Genomic DNA, 24,035 nt, shown 5'->3' on the forward strand with positions numbered 1-24,035 from the left:
TTCCATTGCATCGAATTTGTTTAATGAATAAAAATTCGATGTTTTAAAGATTCCATAAATATAGTACTTGTACGTAAGTAATAAAACCATCATTTTATCAATCATGTGATCTCAAACGTCGATCAATAAGTTCTGGGTTCGATCCCCATACCATACAGCCAGCAGAAATTTTCTTTATTTGGCAAAACCTCAATATTAGCTAGTTGCCCGGCTAGCTCAGTCGGTAGAGCACAAGACTCTTAATCTCAGTGTCATGGGTTCGAACCCCACATTGGGCCACAGAAAAAAAGCAATTTTTACCACTTTTAATGGTCAGGCCACATCCTGGGTACTGCATGCAACTCGGGTGGCCTCATTTTAGGAACGATATAGCTCTGCTGGAACGGTTACAGAGAAGGGCAACGAGATTGGTGAGGGGAAGAAAGGGGTGCTGTTGCCAAGAAAGGCTTCAATTATGCAATACCTCACAGGTAATCTGAGATTACCTGTGAGGTAATCTGAGATGTAATGACACTGAAATTACATTACATCTCAGATTACCTGTGAGGTAAATTACATTACATCTCAGATTACCTGTGAGGTAATCTGAGATGTAATGTAATTGATTGTTTACAATTGTTTAAATTGTAACTTTGTTTGTTTAAACAAAATTGTTTAAATTGTAAATTGTAACATTGTTTACTGATTGTTTAAAATTTAACTAATTCTCATTCTCCTAGATAACTAATAGGTACATTTTTGATCAATGAAAATACAAACATACACTGATCACCATTAATATCCGGACATCTCAGATTACCTCACTTACATCTCAGATTACCTCACAGGTAATCTGAGATGTAAGTGAGCCCAATGTAATGGGTGAGCCCAATGTAATGGGTAAGCCCAATGCTGATGGCCTTCTTCCTCTTGCTCATACTTTAAGCCCCTCACACATGAGGGACATAAATTCAAATTGAGGAAGGACGGTTGCAGAATAGATGTACGAAAGTTTGCCTTTAACCAGCGGGTGGTTGATTGCTGGAACTTCCAGCTATCGTTGCAGAAGTGGATAGCTTAGATAAATTTAAGGAAGAACTGGGAAAACTATTGTGGAGGGATGGGAAGGTGTTTTCTTTTATGCTGTGTAAGCTTGCTTTCTTGCATCATTTGCCACTACTAATCCTAATATTAACTCAAACACGTGCGCAATTTAATTGCATAATAGCAGTCATTTTCTGATATTATGAAATCGAAATTAGAAACGAACAATATCCCTTTGAAGGAAACTCCTTTCAATTTGTACCACAATTATTCAATTAAAACGCATTCTACGCTCTTGGCAGGGTCGGAAAAGAGATGGACGTAGAAGAATTTGGAGCAAAGCTGATTGTTTAAAATTTAACTAATTCTCATTCTCCTAGATAACTAATAGGTACATTTTTGATCAATGAAAATACAAACATACACTGATCACCATTAATATCCGGACACCCATCTGTTCACAGTTGGTCACGTCTTACCCAAGCACCACGTGTTAGACACAACTATAAATATGCTTTTAGGCCTTCGAGGTGGCAGTAGTACGATTGCGACTGCAAGATGCCGCAATTTCGGAATTAACAAATTTCCAGTGCGAAATAATAATAAGGTGCCAAATAAGCAGTGGATTCGTATATGACATTTCAAGGGTACTGAAGATCCTTAGGTCGACGATTGGTGATGTGATCTGCAAATGTAAGCAGACCGATGCTGAAATTGTCAAAAAAAAAAACCAATCCGGAAAAATCTCCGAAGCTGACGGAACGTAACAGGAAAGCCTCACAAAGAATAGCCCTCTGAGAACGCAGGTCGACGTTGTCGCAACACATGCAGGGCCCTTAGTCAGGTGATTGAGACACATATCAATACTTGTACAGTGCACAGGACACTGCTTGATATTGGTTATCATGGTCCTTCACCCGTCTACATGCCACTAATCACCCCACTAATGCCAGACGCAGCCTAGCTTGCTGTAAGGCTCGCAGTTCTTGGACCGTACTCTAATCGAAAGCTGTTCTTTGGCAGGACTAGTACACAGTCTACTAGTCTGCGGTTGTAACTGGGTATGACAGATGACGGGAGAAAACTAGATGCCAGACTGTATCATCCTGACAATGAAATTTGGCAAAAGCAGCGTGATGGTCTGGGACCATTTTACATAGTTTGACCTGGGCGCATTGGTTATTTTGGACAAAACTATGATTCCTAAGGTCTATTTAGACGTCCTGGACAAAAGTGGGTTACCTACGTTCTGGCAGCATTTCCGGAAGTCATATGACAACGCTCCATACCATACTGCTCGCGTTATGACCGGCTACTTTCAAGACATGAGCATTAAAATGTTGGACTGCCAGCCCAGAGCCCTAGCCTCAATTCTACAGAGAACCACTGGGATGAATTGGTTAGTCGGGTGCAAGTGAGAACAGATTACCTATAAAACAGAGAATATAAAACGGAAAATATTGGAGGAAATTTACAAAATACCGGTAAGGACTTACAATGGTCTTAAATTATTGAGATGACTGGTTTTCTCATTTTTTGGGGAAGGAGAAGGATACAGGAGAAGTCCCGTTTACTTCTCCTGTATCACGTATTTTTCGAATTAAAGTGAAGTGTAATTCTTTTAAATAAACTTAAATTAATAAATAAAAAACCCACTGATATTTCAATGGTATTTGCGTGCCCTTCATCTCCTCATGACTAACAGAGATACTGAAGTCTATTTTTAAGTGATCTCCAATCGACCAGAGACAGAACATTGAAAATTTGGGAAGACAAAAAAGAGCCAGTCGAAGTTCAACAGAAAACTCCAACCAAAGTTGGGAGAACAACAAACTTCTAAAGCTTCTTAGCGTTGTTTCTATCAGCCGTCCATGCAGAGGTCTTGAGGTCAGCGACCCGAAGTAATAAGTATAAACTTCTAATATCTAGAAAAGTTTTGGACAGCTCCTATTTCCAGAAACCACACTTTGATTCTTTCAAGAAACAATATCTTCACAATGTTTCTCCCTTCTGTGATTATTTCTTTTTCTTTTCTTTTTCAGTTCTGTTTTCTGTGTTTGCTCTTTTGAAGTCTTAGTTTCTTTTGAAGATCAACATCCTCTTAGGCTTTGACTGTCAACCCCTACTTTCTTTGTCGCTGGTTTCACTGCTGAGTAAATGACATGCTTGTTTGCTATCCACTTGCACCAGTTCAGGATTACTTCCCAATTCCTTGTTTACGTATCAGATATGTGTGTGTGTCTCATCTTTTTCAACCCCAGTCCTTATTCTTTCCAGTAAAAATTTTCATTTAATCCTCGGGTCAGTGATCTTAAGTCATCTGCGCGCTGAGAGAGATAACGCTGTGAAACTTGAAGAGTTTTGAGATTTGAAAATGGTTTCTCAAATGTTAAAATGATCATTGGTAAGATAACAGGCATTTTTGAATAACTATAAATGACAAGAAATCTTTTAATTAATGGCATTTTAAAGACAAAGGACCCCTCCTGACAATCGTAGCATCTTTGCCCGGCCATCCATAGGGAGATCCTTATCACAGCTTCAAGGTAAGATTGTCTTTTCTTTATCCTTCCATCTCACTTATAAGAAATCATGCTAATAAAGAAAAGATCAAAAATATAAAATTGTTTAAGTGTTCGCTACATTACACATTTTATTATTAAATAATATTTCGATTATATAATAATATATACACTGACTTACCAAAAGTTATAGGACACTGTTAATTATGAACTGTTCGTTGACTCAAAGAAAGTAACAGCTGTATTGACTGTCTCAAAGCGTCATGGAAGATTTTCTATAATTTTTGGTGGAGAATTGGCGGTCTTGCGCTCTATTCTTCTTTTATGACACCTATGAACCATATTAACAGGGCTGTCTTGACCTTGCTGTGTTCAATTCATTCCAAAGATGTTCAGTTGGGTCAAGGTCGGCGCACTGTGCTGGCCACCGCAATGTTCCGATGTTATAAAGTTCCATTTTAAAGTTCAGTGGTAAGTTTATTCAATCAGTAAAGTGCCTTACCTTTGACATGATTTTTTTATTTGTGTCTCTCATTTATGTCAAAAGAATCAAGAAACAGTTAGAATAAAATTTAAAAAAAAACGATATAGTCCGGAACCAAGTGTTCTCCAGGTATTCTTCACGCTCGAAGAGGTCTATCTGATCACAGTACTGTGTAGAGAGATTCATCAACCCATAGTCCTGATTTACAGTGTTCCATGAACCACTTATAGGGAATTTTACCCCATGCAGCGAGACTGCTGATTGCAGTTGTTGAGGCTTGCCTTATTTGCCACCACTGTCCATTAAAACCAATGTTGTGGAGATCCATACGCAGAATGTTCATATAGACCTCAACTCTTGTTGACTCCTTCTTGTATTTTGCTTCATGGCAGTGGCATCGCCTCACTCCAATTCATGGTGACATAATCAACGGTCAATTCTGATTGGTGTAGGTGATAGGGCAATTGCATAAATCGAGAAGCCCTCGTGAAATCAGTAAGCTTGGATCTTCTTACCACTAAGAGAACAACATATCCATTCCTTATACACCAGGCTGAGTTGTTTATCCAGGAAGTTCCAATGGACAAACCATTGGACAAGACAAGTTGGTAGGATCGCAGTCCTCCCCAACACCGGGTGGAAAAGATCCGAATTCGAATCCCGTTGATGAGTGAAGTAATTTTTATGGATCTTTTTCACAATGTGGCTGAGTTAGTTGGTGTCTGGCGAGTGTAGAATGTTTTTTATTCCTGGAAACTCGAGTTTTTCGTCCAGCAAACAGTAATTCTGCCTAATATTTAATATAATTCTTAATATCTATTGCAGTACGGTTTTTTCCCTTTTTTTAATATCGTTATTAAAGCCAAAAGATTAACGTTTAACAAAAAACGTTGAAGAAACGGTACCATATCAATGTGGCTCCATCTATCGTCTCAGTTTTCAACTAATGCATTCATAACATTTGTATGTACTTAACTTTTATTACAAACAGAATAAAATAAATAAAAAGGTAATACGCACGTAATGAGTTTATAAAATTGTTTTACAATGGGCCAAACATTTTTGGTGACGTGTGAATTCGAAGGACAACGTATATCTAATTTATATTTTTTACGTTTGTATCTTTGTGATCTTCGCCATATTTTTAACCCTATTTAAATAAAATATAAAAACAATCGAAAGATCTGTTTCAGCTATGGATTTGTAATTAATGGCTCTTTATTTTATTATGATATTAACGCTAATAATATTGTTATAAAATCATTAAAAATTAATAGTAATTTGTAGTTGGGACCTAAAATATTTACAAATGAAAATAACTTATGTTAATTTATCTAAAATTATTATTATCGGTTAATAATATTAAATATTAAATTTTCGACCAAAATATTAGAAACTGAATTTCATATTTTCACGTGAAGGAATTACAGCTTAAACCGATCTACTCTCGATACAGCTAATGACCCAATCCAAAACTTAAGTGTGTGTGTGCTAAGTGTAAAGGCAATTGAGGCTTTGAGGCATCGGTGGCTAAACTGAGTGTATTCTTTCTTGTCGGTTTGCTGGATGAAAAATCTCGATTTTCCATGTGAGAGAAACCAACAGCCCCGAGACCGATTAAATCGGCCACATTGTGAAAAGAGACCCTTGAATATTTCCATAAAAATGAATCCATGAATTCATTTTTCTTTGACTTCCTCAAAATATTGCGAACTGTTAACTTCCATTTCTCTTATAAGCATATGAAGTACTCTAGGAAAGATTGAATACTTTTCTCCAAAATTTTCATAAGAACATTTAAATGGACTGTTTGGAGTAGAGAGACAGAAAGGGGGAAGACAAGCAATTGAAGGCACTAAGAAATATGCACATCCACTCACCATAAAAGAACTAGAAATTCCTGCCATGGTGTCCAAGAAGTTCTATCCGGATTTTGGTTCCTTTTATTATTTTAAAACAATGGTCTTCCTGTTTTTTTCAGATTCAAAAGATTTTGATCGCAAAAGATGGAGTTCAGTTCTGTTTTTCATCCCGAAAAACAAATGAACTAGCCATATGGTGTATCGATACCTCAAGGTTTTAATTTCCTCAGGGCCAATTCTAAATATTTCATTTTCAACGATTTTCTTCTTCAAGTACGCTTTGTCTTTTCAGTATATTAATCGTCGGGTAGACTCTAAAGTTTTGTTTCCTTTTTGTTTTCTTCAAGAAGTGTGTTTGTTTAATGTGAGAAAAATTGTAACTGTTGCAGCAAACAGAAGTAGTTTTGGTGTGAAACAACGTGGCTGGAGATGGAAACTGCTTAGAAGTCTTCTTGCGTTACTGAAAGATAAAGGTGAGCGCTTCACATTCAGAAAGAGAAATGCGACTTACATATGTAATAACTGGAAAAGATTCTCTAAATTTTTGAAAGGACAATTTGGCTCTCACAAAAACAGCATGAAAGAAAGAGATGATATATTTGGGAGCCACAATTTAAAGAACAGCTATTTGCTTCGAAAAATTCACTTTAACCTCAACGGCAGTTACTGCACTTTATTGCTCCTTTGAAGGAAGATTGTGGGAGGTGAGTATCTGTTCGTTTTATTTAATACTCCGGTAGAACCATCTGGTGATAAATGGGATTTACAACGTTAGTGTTATGTCATCCTTAGACTCCTTAGGCTATCCTGTGCGTGCGAGTATATAATATCTGTAAATTGCGTGTGTTCTGTGGTCGCTTTGCTGCTTGCTGGAAGAAAAACCCGAGTGTCCGGGAGAAAAAGCCGAGCCACCCCACCTGAGGTCGAATAACTCAGGTAATTGGGGAAAAAAGGCCCATAAAAATTCCTCATGTCATTGAATTCGAACTCGGTCTTTCCCACCCAGTGTGGGAAGGAAGCTGATTATGCCAACTGCGCTACCTGAAGAAGAGTGGGAACGGGCAGGTGATATGCGATATTATCTTGGTACATGGAGAGAAGCGATCAAACTGAAGTGGCGTTTTTAGAGATTCTTTCAGAGGTGTTCGAATCTCTTGAGATGATGAATAATTCATCGTCTTATTAGACCAGTATAGATTAACTGACAAGAAAGGTCAAGGGCTTCTACAAAGAATGTCAGCGACAAGACTCCTCGCTGTGGATCATCCCCTTTTCAGATGGTAAATCTCGATAGAATTTCCGATGTGTATCTAGGAGACATCAATAATTGATGCCTCCTAGATACACACATTCGAATGTTGTTGGAGAACCAAATAAATTGAGGCCGTTAGTCTTCGTATATTGTGTCCTCAATAGCTTCTGTTCTTCGGTCCACACACCACGGTATGGACAGTAAATATAAGGATCTGAATACGTTTTTAATGAACATTAGGAAGTGGTCCAGTCGGGCTGTAGCCTTGCTGGTCAACTTTGTAATGACTGGAATTAGGTGATACAGCAAAACTGTAAGTTGAAGGGGTAAATGATGCTTGAATGCAGGGCAGTGGACACTATGGGTTCTTACCAGTACACTGCCATAGAAGGTGATGTTATCAAGGTTGTGAAAAGAGACCCTTTTGGGAGCCATCCTTTTTGGACCATGAGAGCGATTGTAGGCCACGTATGTGTGTGCCCCTTTCTTTTCAGTTTCAGGAAAATTGCTCTGTCCTTCTTATAGTAAACCAGGATCTAGTTCTAGGGCGTACACAAAATGTTTTGGAGGTTGTGATATGCAAGACCTACTCCAGAAATCACTTGATTGGTGAGGTTACTCTCTGTTTGAGCCTAAAAGACATCAAAATTTCATTCAAACTCTTTTTTGGCATCTAAATATCTTGGCAGCAAACATAGACCGAGGGTAAACAGGATGCCATGACGACTGGAAAGCACACTCCAACCCATGGACGCCAGCCGTGGGGAGAACTGGATCCAAAGCACTTTAGATCCATCACTTCTGCATGAATAACTAATATCAGGTGTCTCGTGTAATCGCCGATATCGTCTGCTTTTGTAAGTCAGCTCTTTGCGTGCATTATTGAACAACCAGCTGTTTCATTTATGTTCTAATATTTTGGTAGAGCAGTGTATATACGTAATAAGTATGGAATTTACAGTAATAAAATTGCTCGTATGATGTATAAACATTCACTCTGCTCTTTTCGAATTATTCAACTCATAATGCAGGGAAGTAGGAAACATTCAGTGCAAAATAACATTCGATCCAACCATTATATTTATTTCAACTAAGAGCTCGAAGCCATCTTGTTTAGGTTGAAAGGATGGGAATTCTATTTCGTCTTCTCTTAGGTTGTCAAGAGCATAGATATACCAGCATAAATTCTTCACTCTCACGCTCTATACGTACCTGTCTATCCTTTTCGTTTATCTTTGAAATAAATAACAGAAACAGTCCATCTGTTTTGTAAACAGAGAGAAGCAGCGTGTATTTGCCTTTCTTCGGAGTCACCCACCTGAATGCTTTTATTTGGAACTATTGAGCTGCCATCATTTTTACTGACGGATTCTGAGAATTCCATTTTAACTTCCTCTCTTTTTCCGATGCCACTAACAGCTGTCCCGAAGTGCCGGAAGCGTTGTCAAGAAGTTCACCGTCCATCCACCCACGAAATGAGATGCTAAGATGACGTCACTTCTTTTATTTTTACAAATAATACATCACCCTACACTGCACTATCCTACATTGCTAACGATGTATGAGTGCACAGCTGAATGACCTCGTTTTGGAATGTTGTTTCTGTCCAAAGTTTAGTAAACATTTGTTTACACTGTGGATCGGTTTTCGCGAGCTAATTGGGTCAGTCCTAAGTACCTATATATAGAAAGGTTTCAAGGAGAGCTATAAATTGACGTGTTGGTAGTTTGCTTAATGGATTGAAAGAGAAAAATGAAAGAAAGGAGGCTTCAACAGAAGAAAGAATAATTAGATAGAAGTGGTTTAAACCTGAGGTGACAGGCAGAGAAGTGAATGAGACCCAATTACAATGCGCTGGAGGCTAATACAACTTATTAGAACTTCCCCTAACAGAAAAGGTGATAATGTTGGAAAATAGAAAAGATCTGTTTATTTTCTGAATATTTTTAAGAAAGAAATCGCTTATAAACAGCCTCCAGTAAAGTTCGTCCAATCGCGACTCTGTTCACGATCCCTACAAACAAAAGATGTGGCAGGTGTTTGATGAATGTGACAGCCACTTTCAACTTAGTAGGGTCTTCCCCTTGAGGATAAGCTGGTGAAGAAATTGTCATTCTGCTAGCGAGATTAAGATCTTTTGACTAACAGCTGGTAACTGACCCAGTCTTCGAAAGAATCATCCACCGCTCTTCTGGGTAGCACAGTTGGTATATCATCGTCCTCCCCACACCAGGTGGAAAATATTTGAGTTCAAATCCCATCAAAGAAGCGACTAATTTTATGGGTCTTTTTCACAGCGTGGCTGAGTTAGTCGATCTCAAGTGAGGGTAGCGTGGGTTTCTCTCTCGGAAACTCGGGTTTTTCATCCAGCAAACAGCAAATCGACTACAGAACACATGCAATTTACAGACATATTACATATTGCTCAGTATGGCCTAAGTTGCTGATGCCTAAAATCCTACAACAGAAGACCGAATATTAATGAGTCTGTTATGTGTTTTCTATGGGCTATTTTCTCTTTTTCCTGACTTAAAATCATGCAAACCTCGCTTGAAACAGACTAACTCAGTCACGTTGTGAAAATACCTAAAAAATCCTGGCGTCATTGATCGGATTCGAACCTGGGCCTGTTCCAGCCGTTGTGGTGAGGACGGTGTTTTATCCACCGAGCTACTGCGAGTTCTTCCTTCTGAGATGTGTCCGAGAAGCAGCGTACCAATCTGAATGAATTTGAACTGTGTGGCACAGCTGGACTTCATGAGGCTGGATGGTCCATCTGGAAAAGTGCTATTTATGTTTAAAAAGATCCTAGGACAGTTGATCCATTGACTTTGACAATAATTGATGATGGTTGATGTATGAATCAGGAAAAGAAGTATACTAGTCTCACCAGCTGCTGGGACTAGTAAAAACTTCGTAATTCAATGTGGGTCTTAGTATCGGTAATTTCAAAAGATCTTAGCAGTTGTAGAAGAAACCATACTTCATCCATTCAAACCAGATCTGAAGTTTTGAATACTTTTTGTCATCGACTATAAGATGGAAATTAAATCCAATCGGTCCGTATTTTATTAATATTTACAAGAGAATCAAATTCTAAAAATGTCTATCAGCTTAATGAAAAAGCCGATGCCATTTCTTAGTAACTCTTACAAACTGTCCTGCACAGTTAACTTCCATTATGAAGTTCCAATTTTGGATTACGCCAGTCGATTTAGAGTGTTTCATTTCACATTAGATGGTGGGCATGATTTATTTTTATCAAATCCCAAGAGATTCTTAAATACTTTTGGCAATACAGTGTATTTCACAGTAGTTATAATCAGCGTCCTTCTGGTTGGATAAAAATTCCCGGGTTCGAATCCCTTAAATGACGCCAGGAACTTTTGTGGGCTGTTTTTACTTCTTGGATGAGTTAGTCTCGAGGACAGGAAGTTTTTTTACTCCCGGAAACTCGGATTTTTCGTCCAACAAAATAGCCAAACAGAACAAAGAAATCACAGAGTTTTTGGACATAATACACATGGGTGGATGAGATTTTTTCGTTTATCCCTAACACAACAGCTGAGTTTGTTTTATGCTTGCATTGGAACTAGAGAAACCATTTAAGTTTCAATAGTTCCAGAGTAGTTCCAGAGTTATTTTGAAAACCAGTAATGTATTTTTCGCCAAAACCAACACGTGGTGATGAAAAGCTTACAATATATTCTATTTTCGTTCTATCCTGTACAGCTCCGGCACGTCCATAATAGAAGATTGAATCCAAACTCCACCAACTTTCAATACGAGTTTTATGAGGTTTTTATTAAAACCTGTACTCGTTTCTATTGGTCCAAATGTTGCCGGTGTTTGCATCCAACTTAATGCCTCTGGGACACAAATGGCGTAATGCAGATCATCGCGAAGTTTCCCTTTCTGTTGTTCTTCGCTACATTCTTAGAGATAAACATATCGATCTGTGAAATCAGCTGACGTCTCGAGGTTATTTCTTGAGGTATTGCTTTTGGTAGAAACCAAACATGTTTACGTATATCTGAAGCAAAACATTTAACATACGATGATAGTATCATTTCTCGACAGGAGGCAGCACTAGCAGTTTATAATGCAAGCTTTGAACTTAAAAAACTTCACCCAAGTCGAATTTGTATCCCGGTGTTTCATCCCGGATCTTTTTTTTCATCCTGGTTTTACGAAATTAAAAATTTAAACAGTTTTCACCATTCATTTCATTAAATTGGGATCAGTAATGTATTTTTCGCCAATAAATATTAGCATGGAGTCATTGCAATGCATTAATGATATGTATTTCCATGATGGAAGTATCTTATAAATATTACAAGGTGGGTTGGGCACGACTCTTTGTGACATCGTTACAAGAGCTCGTGTGACGCAACAGACGTCTGATATGACATTAAAATACCCATTGGGGGTTAGCTAATTCCGAAATATTTCACACGTGGACTCCATTCAAATGTTTTCTTGGAATTTTTAGCTTCTTTTTTCTATTCAAATTCATTTTTACAGGCTTCAAAAAGCTGGATTAATGCATCGGTTAATAAAGAGACATTCTCCTTGGGAATATCAAAAAGGCGCTTTGAACCAGCTTTAAAACCGATTTAAAAGATATATTTGAAGATATATATCGTAATTTGATTATGTTTTCAGAAAGATATTGATTTCTTTTCACTTTTCGCTCTATTAGCTTGGTAAAAGCAAAGATTTATTAGTATGGTGTGAGTCAGTAGTTTACATAGATTTGACAGTAAAGTTCTAGGTCAGATTTTTCTCTCCAATCCTCAGCACAGGCTCAGACTTCAATTTGGGACTCTGTTTATCCAATCGTATTGGATAAATAGATGGACCAACAGCCATTCAATTGTGTTCACTTGTCACCGTGAGTTTAATACAACTGTACTGACCCTCAGCATATTGCATCTATAAATTGCTCGCTGCGTGTAGGCAAGAGAAAATGCAGTAGCAGATAGTGCAATTAACAAATGGAGTCTACAAACGAGATGAATAATAAATCAATGAATAATAAATTTCCTTCTATGGGTACAAAAAAGTCAACTGAACTGCTTCAGCCCCAAAATATAGAACTTTTTAGAGTAAAATTCTAGTGAAAGTTGGACTTCTGTTCAGCTTAGCGACAAATACCGTTATCTGCAGTTCAACCAAAGTTGCCAAAGTTGCTAACATCTCCAGAATAGACAAATCCGTTGTACGTTTAAAAATCTGAGTCAACACCAGATTTTTATAAATATGGGATTCATCTGTTCAGATGATGCTAACGCAATTTAAAAAGATATTGGTAACTTAAGCAGAACCATGGATAACGGTGTTTATCTGTAAGTCGACTTTCGGGCTTCAGCGAGCAGAAATTCTCTTCATGATCGAAAGCAGCTGAAGCGTACAATTTTGAGTTGAAATATTAAGATTAATACTTTAAGAATTTTGGACAAAAAAGGAAAAATTCTGAGAATTTCTAGCATCCAGTTAAGAAAATTGTTAATCAGATAGACAAATTCTTTAAGGAGTTACAATTCGTACTGTGGCTTTCAACTGGGACTCAAAGGTTGATATTTAGGGACTGATTTATGTTGAAGAAGTATTGGAAAATCACTTGAATATGGTGAAAGCTACGAAATAGTTGAAAATTTCCCCCCTTCTGCTTGATGCTAATAAACTTGCGTACTCACCAGAATCTTTAATTGGAGTGCAGTTGTAAGTCTTCAGTGGCCATGATTTGGTGGGAATACTGAATTCGAATATGGCCGCTCGATATATGAAGCAGTACCCAGCACAATACTCCGGTGTTCATTAGCTATTTGTTTCTCAACACCTGCTGTTTACATCAGTAAGTATTGGAAAAACGAGATAGGTCAACAGGTTGTTGGTTACTCCAATATTATTATTAATCTCTTTATTCCAGCAAAGGTTTGCTTTCACCTGTATTACACAGTCAACGGGCTAGAAGTGGACTAAAATTACAAGTTCTATGATCTATTACCAACCTCTCTCTCTCCATCCAATAACATCGCGATAACCGCAAATTTAGTCGCCACTAATAGCTCTGAGGCAGTCTTCTGAGGAATGGATTACAACCGGAAAAGCTCATGGTAGTAATTTCCCTAACGATAATGGAATCAACAAATCAAAACTTAACGAGTAATGGTTCCCTTACAAGGGAATCCTTTGTAATTTTATAAGTAAATAGTAATCTTTATAGTTTTTAATATTTTATGTTTCTTTGTTAATTCAAATGTGTTTCTTTCTCTGCGCGATATTTTCTTCACCACTAATTGCATCTAATTCTTGTTACTGTAAAATAAGCACTGTTGAAAAATATACTCCACTAAATAGCTTGCTGCTTTTTGTGGGTGCATTTTTCGAAATTTCTGAGTGCTCAGCTGAGAAAAATCGGTGAAGCGAGTTGAAGACATTGCTTGTATCTTCCTGTTGCTCATTTTCATAATCGCAATGAGGCAGGCGAGAACATTGCCCGTCTCACTGTTACGGTGCTCCCTGAAATGTTTGCCAAATGCTCTCGTCAAAGTTTAACTTACTCTCGAACACAGTGGGAAGGAATGGGAAAAAAATAAGACTTCATTTGAGCCCTCGACGTGGGCACCTGCATGTGGTCAGCACATGCAGACTAACATCATAAAAATCCAGCGTGGCTGGCTGGTTCTACGACCCGTGGAAACTCAAAAAGGAGAATCCTGGAACGGCTCCGCTTCAAAACACCACTTTTGTCCCTCCTTCGACAAGAAGGGTGGTCATAGGATTGCTTGCTCAGGGTCAATCGGCTAGTGGGTTCACCTGGAAGGGTCAGCTGTTTCAATGCCATGCTCCTATCGTCATGGCCATGATTCAGGTTGGTGCTGGTGCTGGTGCTGGGTAGCCCTGGCGTCTCATCCCCAAGCAATTTATTGTTTTCACTTAGGATGCGTCCTATTTGGCTCCGTGGTGTATCTTACAACCTCTGGTGGTAGCACTTTGTAATTTATCCCAACTTTGGCTCTCGTTAAGACACATGGTCAGTTTAAAACTGAACAGCACGTAGTTCTATTCAGTGCGAATGACTCCAGTGATCTCAAAACGAGCAACGATGTTAGCGAATTAGTGATATATCAGGATCTTCACCACGCGTCCTGATAATTCATTTAACCCATAGGAAAGGTGTCGCCTTTCTTTATTCAGAAAGGTTTGGAAGGTTTGGCAGGCTCTCCAAAATCGATCAAATGACTATGTTCTGGTGACATTTTAATAAAAAAAGAAAAGGAGATAAGCATTCAGAACGACTTCTTCTAGCGATCTCTATTAGGGAAATTCCGATTACAGTAGTCCCCAAACACTCACTTCATCTCGTGGGATGATCTCCAAATGAAATCTTCTTGAGATGTCCAAAGAAGAAATCTGGTCTGAAACCACCGGGAATGACAGCTGTAAAATGAATATTTGTACGTAGGAATTGGGAATTTAGTACCCGCTAGAATCCTGATACTTTCTTTCAGCTCACCAACGTCTCCCAACTCCATTACAGCTGGGTATGGAGTACCCAGTAAGGCCATACGTACTAATTCTCTGCGCTGTTTTAAGTGTTTAAAACACTCGCAAATTGTCTGTCTTGGCGCTCCTTGTATGTGTTCGATTTTGCATTAAGAATCACGAAATCATGGGATGTTCGGCTCCAAAGCATGCATCAACTTCCAAGTAGAGCCACCTGCGTACTCGAAAGCATGCCAACGATGAAAGGAAGGAAAAGAGATATAAAGATTCAAGACCGAGTCGAACGTACCTTACATTGAGGCAAGAAAATCAGTGAAGCCAATAAATAGTAATAAGCCAACATATCTGTGACATCCGTTCTGACTGATAAAAGACCCACCAGCCCTAAAGAAAACATACCATTGCGATGAAAACTGATATGACCACCAACAGAGTCATTCATCCCGATTGCACGTTGCACGTTATTTATTGAGTTCAGAAAAATCCACCCAAAAAACACATTCAGCTGCCACTTCCATATTCGTATCCTAGTGTTCTACCAGTACCAAAACAAAGTGGGAAAGAAAAGTTGAAAAAAACTGAAAGATCCCCCCTTACAATTGAAGATGTAATGGAAGTAGTGGTTAAGGAGGTACCAGACGATTGAATCTTGGTACTCTTTTCCGAGGAAGTGGAAGAAAATCTCTATGGGAGTGATCGCTTTCCTGTGATATCTGTTCTGACTAGGAAAAGACCATCAACTCGTCAAGAATACTCCAGTGGAAGCTTCATAAAGCTGACTGGAACGCCTTCGGACGTCTGCGACAATTTGACATTACAAGAGTCAGCCAAGAGTCCATCAATGATGCAATTAAGCACGTTACAAAAGTTACTGTCCACACAGCTGCAGCAGGTGCAATTTCGAAAATATCTACACAGCTTCCACAATTTCTTAAACTTTTGTGGAATTCAGAATGCACAGCAGCAAGAAAAGTCCAAAACAAGGCGTGGGGGACATTCCGCCGATGTCTCACCACGGAAAGTTTAATAGCCTTTAAATTTGCACATTTCAAAGCACTTCACATTCAAAGTCAGAGTCAACGAGAACCTTGGATCAGTACTTCGCCCAGATCCAAGTCTGCCAGCTCAAAATTAGTCTGGAATAAGATCTGAAAAATGAAGGAAAAATATCTATTGTGCCCTTTAGTGATCCTAGAGCGCAATGGATGTGCAATTTCAGATCCGACTGCAGTTTCAAATCTCTAGGGGGAAACATTTGCAAAAATCTGTGCCTTAACATCATTCTACCCAGAGTTCCTGGCCCTAAAAGAAACAAAGGTGAGAATCATGCATTAAACTTCTTCTCAAAGGACCTTGGATCATATAACAAGCCCTTTACACGGGTAAAATTAAATGCAGCACAGTTTCTTACAAGAGCAAATGCTGTCGGGCATCTACAAGGAATGAAGCACCTCCCACCACAATTCAACGATTATCTTTTAAATTTATTTGATAGAATATTTCTTGAAAATGTATTTCTGGACTCCTGGAGCAAGGCAACTGGCCTTGCTTTTCCAAATCCAGGAAAGGATGCTAGAAATCCAAATATTGTATGGTATTTAGAAACAAACAGTCTCCTTTCTGGACAGAATGTAGCTTCCAAAGAAACAGGTCCATTTTGGATAATTTAATCCGACTTGAAACGTACATTCATGATGCTTTACAAAATCGAGCATCTTATGTCAGTTTTCTTTGATACAGAAAAAGTGTACTCACAGTCTGCGATTTGGCATATTACAAGACATCCATATCTTGGGTCTTCGGGGGTAAATATCCGTAAATGGTGCATTTCGTGCTGCAACACCACCTTTTTTTATAAAAAAAACTTCCTGTCTAATCGCTCATTTGAAGTTCGTGTAGGATCTACACTCTTGTGAGGCTTCTCTACGTTGATGAATTGACTATATTTTTCCAATCGCAATTGAAACGTGAGGGTCATTGAAAGATAATTCCAAAAACCCATTGATCGTCTTGCATCGTGGACATTGGCTAATGGGTTCAGATTTTTGACACAGAAGACCATTCGTGTACGGAATCTTCATCGTGACCGGGAATTAAGGATTGGACAATACATCGTTACAGTGGTTGCAGAAATCAAATTGCCGAGACTTATTTCTGAAGAACAGCTGACATTTCTGTAATATATTCCTCAGCTAAGGACAAGGTGCGCCAAGAGGCTTAATATTCTTCGCGACCTTTGGTCAACCTCGTGGGGTACTGATCGATATACCCTACTATGCCTCTACTATGTTCTTTTCGCTGTAAACTTGACTGCATGTCCCAGGTTTATGCTTCTGCTAGAGAAAGTCCACTTCCGTGGCTAGATCCAGCCCAACACCAGGCCATTCGCATTTTCCCTGGAGTATTCGTTCTTCTCCTGTCCAAAGCCTTTACGTTAAAGCAAATTGAAATTCTTGTCCGACCACCCTACGTGTTTGAGTCACGATAGGAAAATCTGTACAACACTCATCGGACCGTCAACCGATCTTTTAGTATTCGGATTCAAAGGCTGTTACGAGTGCTCAACTTGACGGTAGGCAGAACTGCCGAATCACCTAGGCAATTCCTTCCACCCTGGCATGCAAGCTCTCAGCCTGTAATTTCTCCCTTAAGACCTCAGGAACTGTTTGCAGCACATCGAACAAATATTCTGATTTTCTGCCCGCCTATACAGATGGCTCGAAGTCAGAATCACATGTGGGATCAGCTGCTGTCCTCTCTCACAAAGTAGTATCCAACAAGATTCCACAAGAAACGAGTAGGACAGCAACTCTGTTGCATACAAGAGAACTAGCCCTTGATCACGTCAAAGATAGTCATTACCCAAGATATGTGATACACGTTGATCCATCAAGGCTTTATTAATATTGAAGTTAGCCCTTATCCAGTTCTGTCCCGGATTCAGGAAATGCTTTTATTCTCTTTGTCAGTCTAAATTTGGCATCCGCTTCTGCTGGATACCAAGCCACAAACAACCGACCTCCCTTAAACCAGAAACTACCAACAATCAGTAACCACTGCAGTTATATATGATCCGCAACGCCCTCAGGTAAAGACGAGGACCCGGAAACGCACAGCAGCTCACGCACTTTATATTTGCAGGTGCCCTCAATTTTTAAAGGCCTTAAATTTCATAGCTTTATTTCGCACAAGCTTCCCTACTAGTCTTCCTCTCCCCAAGCCCCAGAAAACTTCCCCTGTGTTTCTCGAAGTACGATCCTCCCATTAAACAATCCATGCCTTCCTTCCTGCCAACACCAAACAGTTCCTCGAGGGGTTTTCTTAGAAAACTAGATTTAACCTCTCTGCAGCGTCCCCGACTTCAACCCTTATCACCATCAGACAGCTAAACTGCCGTCCGTCTGTGACCGCATCTTTTACATCCCTCGCCTCGACGGTAATTAGATTTATCTCCGTCGACGTTCATCATATTTCACCCGACCATCACCACGACAACCGGTCACGTGGCGAACGCCCGCAGCACGTGCGCGCACAGGACCCGGAGGTCGCGTTGGAATAGAGGGTTGTCACTTAAGGTTACCGGCGGGGAAGTGGTGCTATGTGAGTTCCAGCTGCAAAGTGATTTCCTCACGAGTGAGAAACAGCACGTCCGCAAGGGGAAGTGTTTAGTTAAGGGGGCGACAAGCGATAGTTTCGTGTCGTGTGGCTAGCGCTTGTTGACAAGACATCTCCGGATAGGCGTGATGAGCAATCCTTCTGTGTCATCACGGATCGCCAGTTACTAAACTGGTGACAACCTCTCACACGGGTGTGCCAATCCACACGACAAAAAGGTGAGTTTTTAAGCAAGAATCTTACCAATTATTTGTACGAATAATTCCATTCAAGGTGATCAATATTGTTGATATCAAATGGGCCAATGTGAGTAATTATTTCTTTCTGTTCTTTCACACTTAATTGCACCATAATCTGCAGTATTTCTGACCTCCTGAGCAACATTTTTATGGAATAATTTATACTTGCAGAAGGATTCGGGCTTTGCTGATAATTTGGTCAGTCCATGGAGCTTTCTTCTCTGCAGCTGACGTCTTCAATTCTTTTGACACCCATTTTGGTTTACGCTTTGTATGTTTTTGTTGTCGTTAAAAGTTTGGTTGCTGTATGATGGGTTCTGGCTGATAAAGGTTGTATAATTTCTACAGTAAATTCGACTATTCCCATAAAGTACTGTTTTAGATCACAAATGGTTTTAGACAGTTTTGTTAATTTTCCAAAATGAACTTACAGGATGATAATTTTTTTGTTCTTTTCTATGTACAACTGGATCCAGTGGTTTATTCTTTCTTTACCTCCTTTGAGGGGTGTGGAAAGAATTGAGTTCTTATATTTAATACAATAACAGGTACATATGTACATTGATAAACCATATCTTGCATGAGTACATATTTTAGTTTAGTCCCTGAAAAAGTGGTGCTGAAAGTAGCGTCCTTCATCACGTGTAAACCCTAGGTCATTGTGTTCCTTGGCTTTTGTGACTCGTTAACCATTTAGGACGATTCTAATAACTTTATTTTCAGATTTTCAAAGTACATGATCCCTGACCTTTCAGGGTTGATGGCTAACTCTATGCTGAGGAGGTAGCTTTGCAATTGATCGATGCATAGGAAGACAGACCAAACATAAACTCTCAACATCTTTAGTTCAATTTCCCTGCTCACATTTCATCTCATCATCTCTTTGGTGTTTCCAAAAATCTGCTTTTACCATTTCAATTGTTGAATGAATCCCTTTGGTGCTCTTTCCATCTACTTTGTCAAACTTCCGAGATGTCTAAATTCTCTCACTTGTTCTACTAACCTTCCATTCATTCTAATTTTAGTCGCACTGCGCCAGATCTGGTGAGAAGGCCGGTGCTCCAATGTTGTGATCTTATTTTTCGTTAAAAACTCTCTCACTGCGACAGAGGAATGACACGAAGCATTGTCGTGATGCAAAAACAAAAACTGATCTGTACAGGAAAAAACAAGCTGCACAGCACGATATGAATATTATTGACATGTGCAGTAGTAAGGAATTGGTAAGCAACGGTTCTCTTTTCAATTTGACCACACCTTGTATCCATTATAAAATTCTACCAAATGATCACTTCTTTCCTTTATTTACCCCCAGCCCCCATGGACCTACTATGTTTCCATCTCTACCATGACCTATTTTTGCATTCCAATTGCCCATTATAATCACAATATCTTTAAATTTCTTAATCATGATAATTGTTGATAGAAGCAATTTATTTCTTCTTCAGTGCTTTCTGAAGTTGGTGCATATACCTGGATGAATTCATCTCTCTCTTCTCTCTTCCTCTACCCTCATTGCAATTATTCTATCCCTTAAATAACTAGTTGCATCATCTTTCACGATAAAAACCCAACTCCTTTTCTTTTTATTCCATCTTCTGCGGTTAAGACTCTGAAAGTTTCTCCTTCCAGAACTGTTGTGGTGAAATCTTTGCTTTCTTCCCAAAAGCGATACTTCCATTATTTTTACATCCATTCTCTTCATTTCCTGACAAATATTACCTAATTTTCTTATTGTATTCATACCTTGAACGTTCCATCTACCCATCTTCGATTCCACCTCTCCTCTCTTGCTTTACCTGCCCCTTTTCATCTTTCCCATGTCTTCTACTATTTTTACTTCTGGAACAATCAACCTTAACAGGATCAGCCTCACACGGAACTGACACGCGCTTATGGCCAGTCAGGTCGCATGGCATGTTCAGATTAGTTTCAGAGCTCATCATGACTTCACACTGAGACTGCAGAAGGGCCCAAGGACCAAGTACAGTGGTTTGTATTCAGACTTGACCACATTAAGACCACATTTTCTTGGTCAGACTACCCAATCTTTTAAATATCTCAACTCCAACTAGAAAAAAACTTAAGATTAATATTTAATGAACCGGTGGTTGAAATTCGAGAATTTCTGGTTGTTTGTTAAATGGGTTCTCGCGGGTTGCACGGTGGTTATAATCACCATATTCTTCATATCGGGTGAAAAAGACCTGAGTTCGAATTCCATTAATGACGAGAGGAATTTTTATGGTATTTTTTCACAACATGGCTGAATTATTCAATCTTTGTTGAGGGCTGCATGGTTTTTATTTTCTTTCAAGAAAGAAACGTGCTGAAACCGGACTCATACCTTAGTTACTTTAATCTAACAACAAAAAAACAGACGGTGAAAGAACAGAACCTGGCATATTTCATGAACCCAATTTATTACTAAAATGTTTGCATTGTTTAAAGATCTATCAAGATTCAACGAAATCCTGAACTTGATGCGATAGTTCCTATACAAAAAGGGAAGAAAATTCATTGTTTGTCCAAATTTCATTGAAATTCATTGTTTCATCCTTTCTGTGATCGTTGATTAAGCTGATAAGAGAAAGATTATTTCTCAAAGATCGCTTACTTTTGGGTATCACTTCCAGGAGACATTTCTCTGCTAAGCAACTCCCCGAAGACTCAAGTTGTAACTGTGCTGCTATATGTTTTTATAACCCATATCCGTTCTTCATCCAAAAACCGGGGTCAACTAAACCATTAATGGATTTCCCAAATCTTAAGACTTTGCTGCTTTCCGAGAAATGTACTGAAAATCCTTCTGAAGAGTTTCTTTTCTTAATTCTCTTTTACAACGTCTTGAAAAACGGCTTGTTACAAAAATTAAGCCCAGCGCATCTTTATCATATCCTTTCATGATTCCCTCGAACACGTCTGAAGAGTAACCATAGAAACGAGGATTAAACTTTTGCCTGGCGGGAGAGAAAGAGGGAGTTGATCTGAGTCGTGTGACACTTTTTCCATAGAAATCCCAGATATCTGCATGAGCTGTGAAGGATGCTGCTTCGAACCGATGCATTCTCAGAATTCTGTCCGATATTCACCAACCACTGAGTCGAAGAGACACCGACAGGTGATGTTTAATTGTGTCCCAACCCTCTCCCATTTCAATATAAAGTGAAAGAATAATCAAGTTCACAGGGATGCTGTTCGATCTTATCGTATAAGTAACCATAGAAACTAAGATTAAACTTCTTTCACCAGAACACCATCCGCAAAGAGATTATTTTTGGACCCATGCCTTGTGCAGCTGTGGACAAGCATTTAGGTCACACCGAAGTAGAATCGCTCGTACAAAAGCGAGCAGTTTGGCAAGTTCCTGATAAACTTGAAGAAACTTCTTAACTTTTATTAAAATCTCGAAGATTAAATACGCTTTGGTTGGGCGGAAGATTCCTTTCTGAAGAATAAATTTTGTCATTCACTCTTCAAAGAAGTGAAAATGAGATAGAAAATTTGACCACGCAAATTGGCACACTCACACACGTACCATCTTGCCTTCTACTTTTGGAATCTAAAAGCATCGTATATTAATATTTATAGTATACTTCTTTGTGACTCTTTAATTGCGAATTATTAATTATCTGTCATAAACAGCATTAATTTATCGTAAGAAAACTTTTAAGAGAACTACGACTTAATTTCGTTTTAAAGATAATTTATGGCTTAAAGATTACTTCGAGTTTTCTTGTTTATAAGTCTAAAGAATATAAAAAAAAAACAGTTAGCTGAAACAGTGGGAATCCATGCGAGTACGCTGTAAAGAAATTTCAAATGGGTGCATTTAAAAATATAATAATTAACATATAATTAGAGAGAGCTGCTATAGCTACCAGTTGTGCTGACCAGTTGCTTTGTAATCCACTATGGTAATACGTTCTTTTCTATGGTTTCTCTGGCTACTTGGCCGCAGGATCTGTAGTAGGACCCTACGTTGCCACCACCATCACTAGGAGGTAAGCCAGGCTGCCCATTATTCTTTGGCTGGACTCTGCCAGGGTCGCTTAAGCTTTCTGGACGAAGTCCAAGTTAAAAAAAAGTGTGAGCAAGGCTCATAATCGAAGAATGGGAGTCAAAGCGGGTAGAAAGAAGGCGTCCTCCAGATGAGGAAGGAAAGAAAGGTTGGGCACTCCTGGGGCTGGAGGTCCACCCGAGTTCAGGGACAATAAAAGTTTGCAAGGCCAGAGTAATTCCATAGGAAGGTCATTGGAGGGATTAGTTGTCCTGATTGCCATCTGTCTGTTATGGATTTGCTTGATGGTTGGCTCGTCTAATTTCAAAGACTGATTTCGCAAAATCAGTTAAGTCAAGATAGCAACTCTCATCTTGCAGTAAAAGGTGCGCATTTTGCTGTTGATTTTCCTGTATTTCGGTTATTAACCTGAGATTGGAGGGTGTTACTATTTAGGACAAGTATACATAATATGGTTCCAACCTTCTTCATCTCCACATGTACAGAGACGATCATTTTCAATCCCCCAGCGTTGTGAGTTTGAGCTTGAAAGGCCCATGTCCTGTAATGAGGAAGATAGGCATGGCAAATACCAGGGAAGAGACTTCAGACTAGTACATGCAATTGATGAGATGAATTTCCTAGTAATTATACCCTTGCTAGAGTTTTCCCGACTCTCTTGCCAACTTCTGTTTAAGTTTTTCAGTGATTTTCTTCTTTTCATGTCCGGGATCATTTGTGAGGTCAAGGGTAATATCAACTTTGTCGTTGGAATGCCCCTCTTCGAGCGCTGGAAGAGACCTCTAAGGATGAGCTGGCAGACAGCAAGGACCTGTACTGCAGGAGTGATAACATTTTTGAACTATCTCAGCAATTTGAAGAGCAGAGAAGTCATTGTGATCTTGCAAAGAATTTTCAGGATAATCCAGAACTACAGAAGTGTCAAAGGCTGTCAATCTGTATTTTTAATAGAAAATCTTATCAATTGTGGAGTAATTAAAGTTCTAGAATCAGTAGACAATGCTTCAACTATATTAAAAAGCAAAACTCGATGATCACTGACTGTCCAGTGAGAAACAACATCCCAAGTTTCAATATTAGCACCAAATGTATTAACAATAGTAACATCAAGGTTAGTTTCCCCTGAGTAACTAGAAGTTGTGGTAAACGCATGAGGTCTGTTGATTACTAGAAAATTACGACTAATAACGAAATCTTCCAATAATTGACCCCGTGTATCAACTCCACTGCCAAACCATAAATTAGACTTAGCATTCACATCGGATGTTATCACAATATTCTTTGGACCAATCTTAGTAAGAGCAAAATCTAAAAAGTTCAAAGGATCGTTAATATAACCACTCCTAGAACAATGACCTCAAGATGGAGAGTCAAGAGTGCAGTGTTCTATCGTGTGGCCAAAGTCCAAACACAAGTAGCACTTTGTAATATTGTAAAATATCTAAATTTGCGTGACCCAAAGGCAAGATCGAGTCTGCTCATAGATTAAATTCATATGAAAATGT

The 24,035-nt window shown here is 38.9% G+C and overlaps 1 non-coding gene across 1 annotated transcript; it reads left to right on the forward strand.

Annotated features, from left to right (window-relative positions):
• The first annotated feature begins 205 nt into the window (after positions 1-205).
• Positions 206-278, forward strand: TRNAK-CUU (transfer RNA lysine (anticodon CUU)). Its single transcript has one exon. It is a non-coding gene; the product is annotated as a tRNA-Lys (tRNA).
• Positions 279-24,035: the final 23,757 nt, after the last annotated feature.

The sequence above is a fragment of the Mastigoproctus giganteus genome, chromosome 3 (genome assembly GCF_048544385.1).
Source record: "Mastigoproctus giganteus isolate SK-2022 chromosome 3, ASM4854438v1, whole genome shotgun sequence".
NCBI lineage: Eukaryota > Metazoa > Arthropoda > Arachnida > Uropygi > Thelyphonidae > Mastigoproctus > Mastigoproctus giganteus.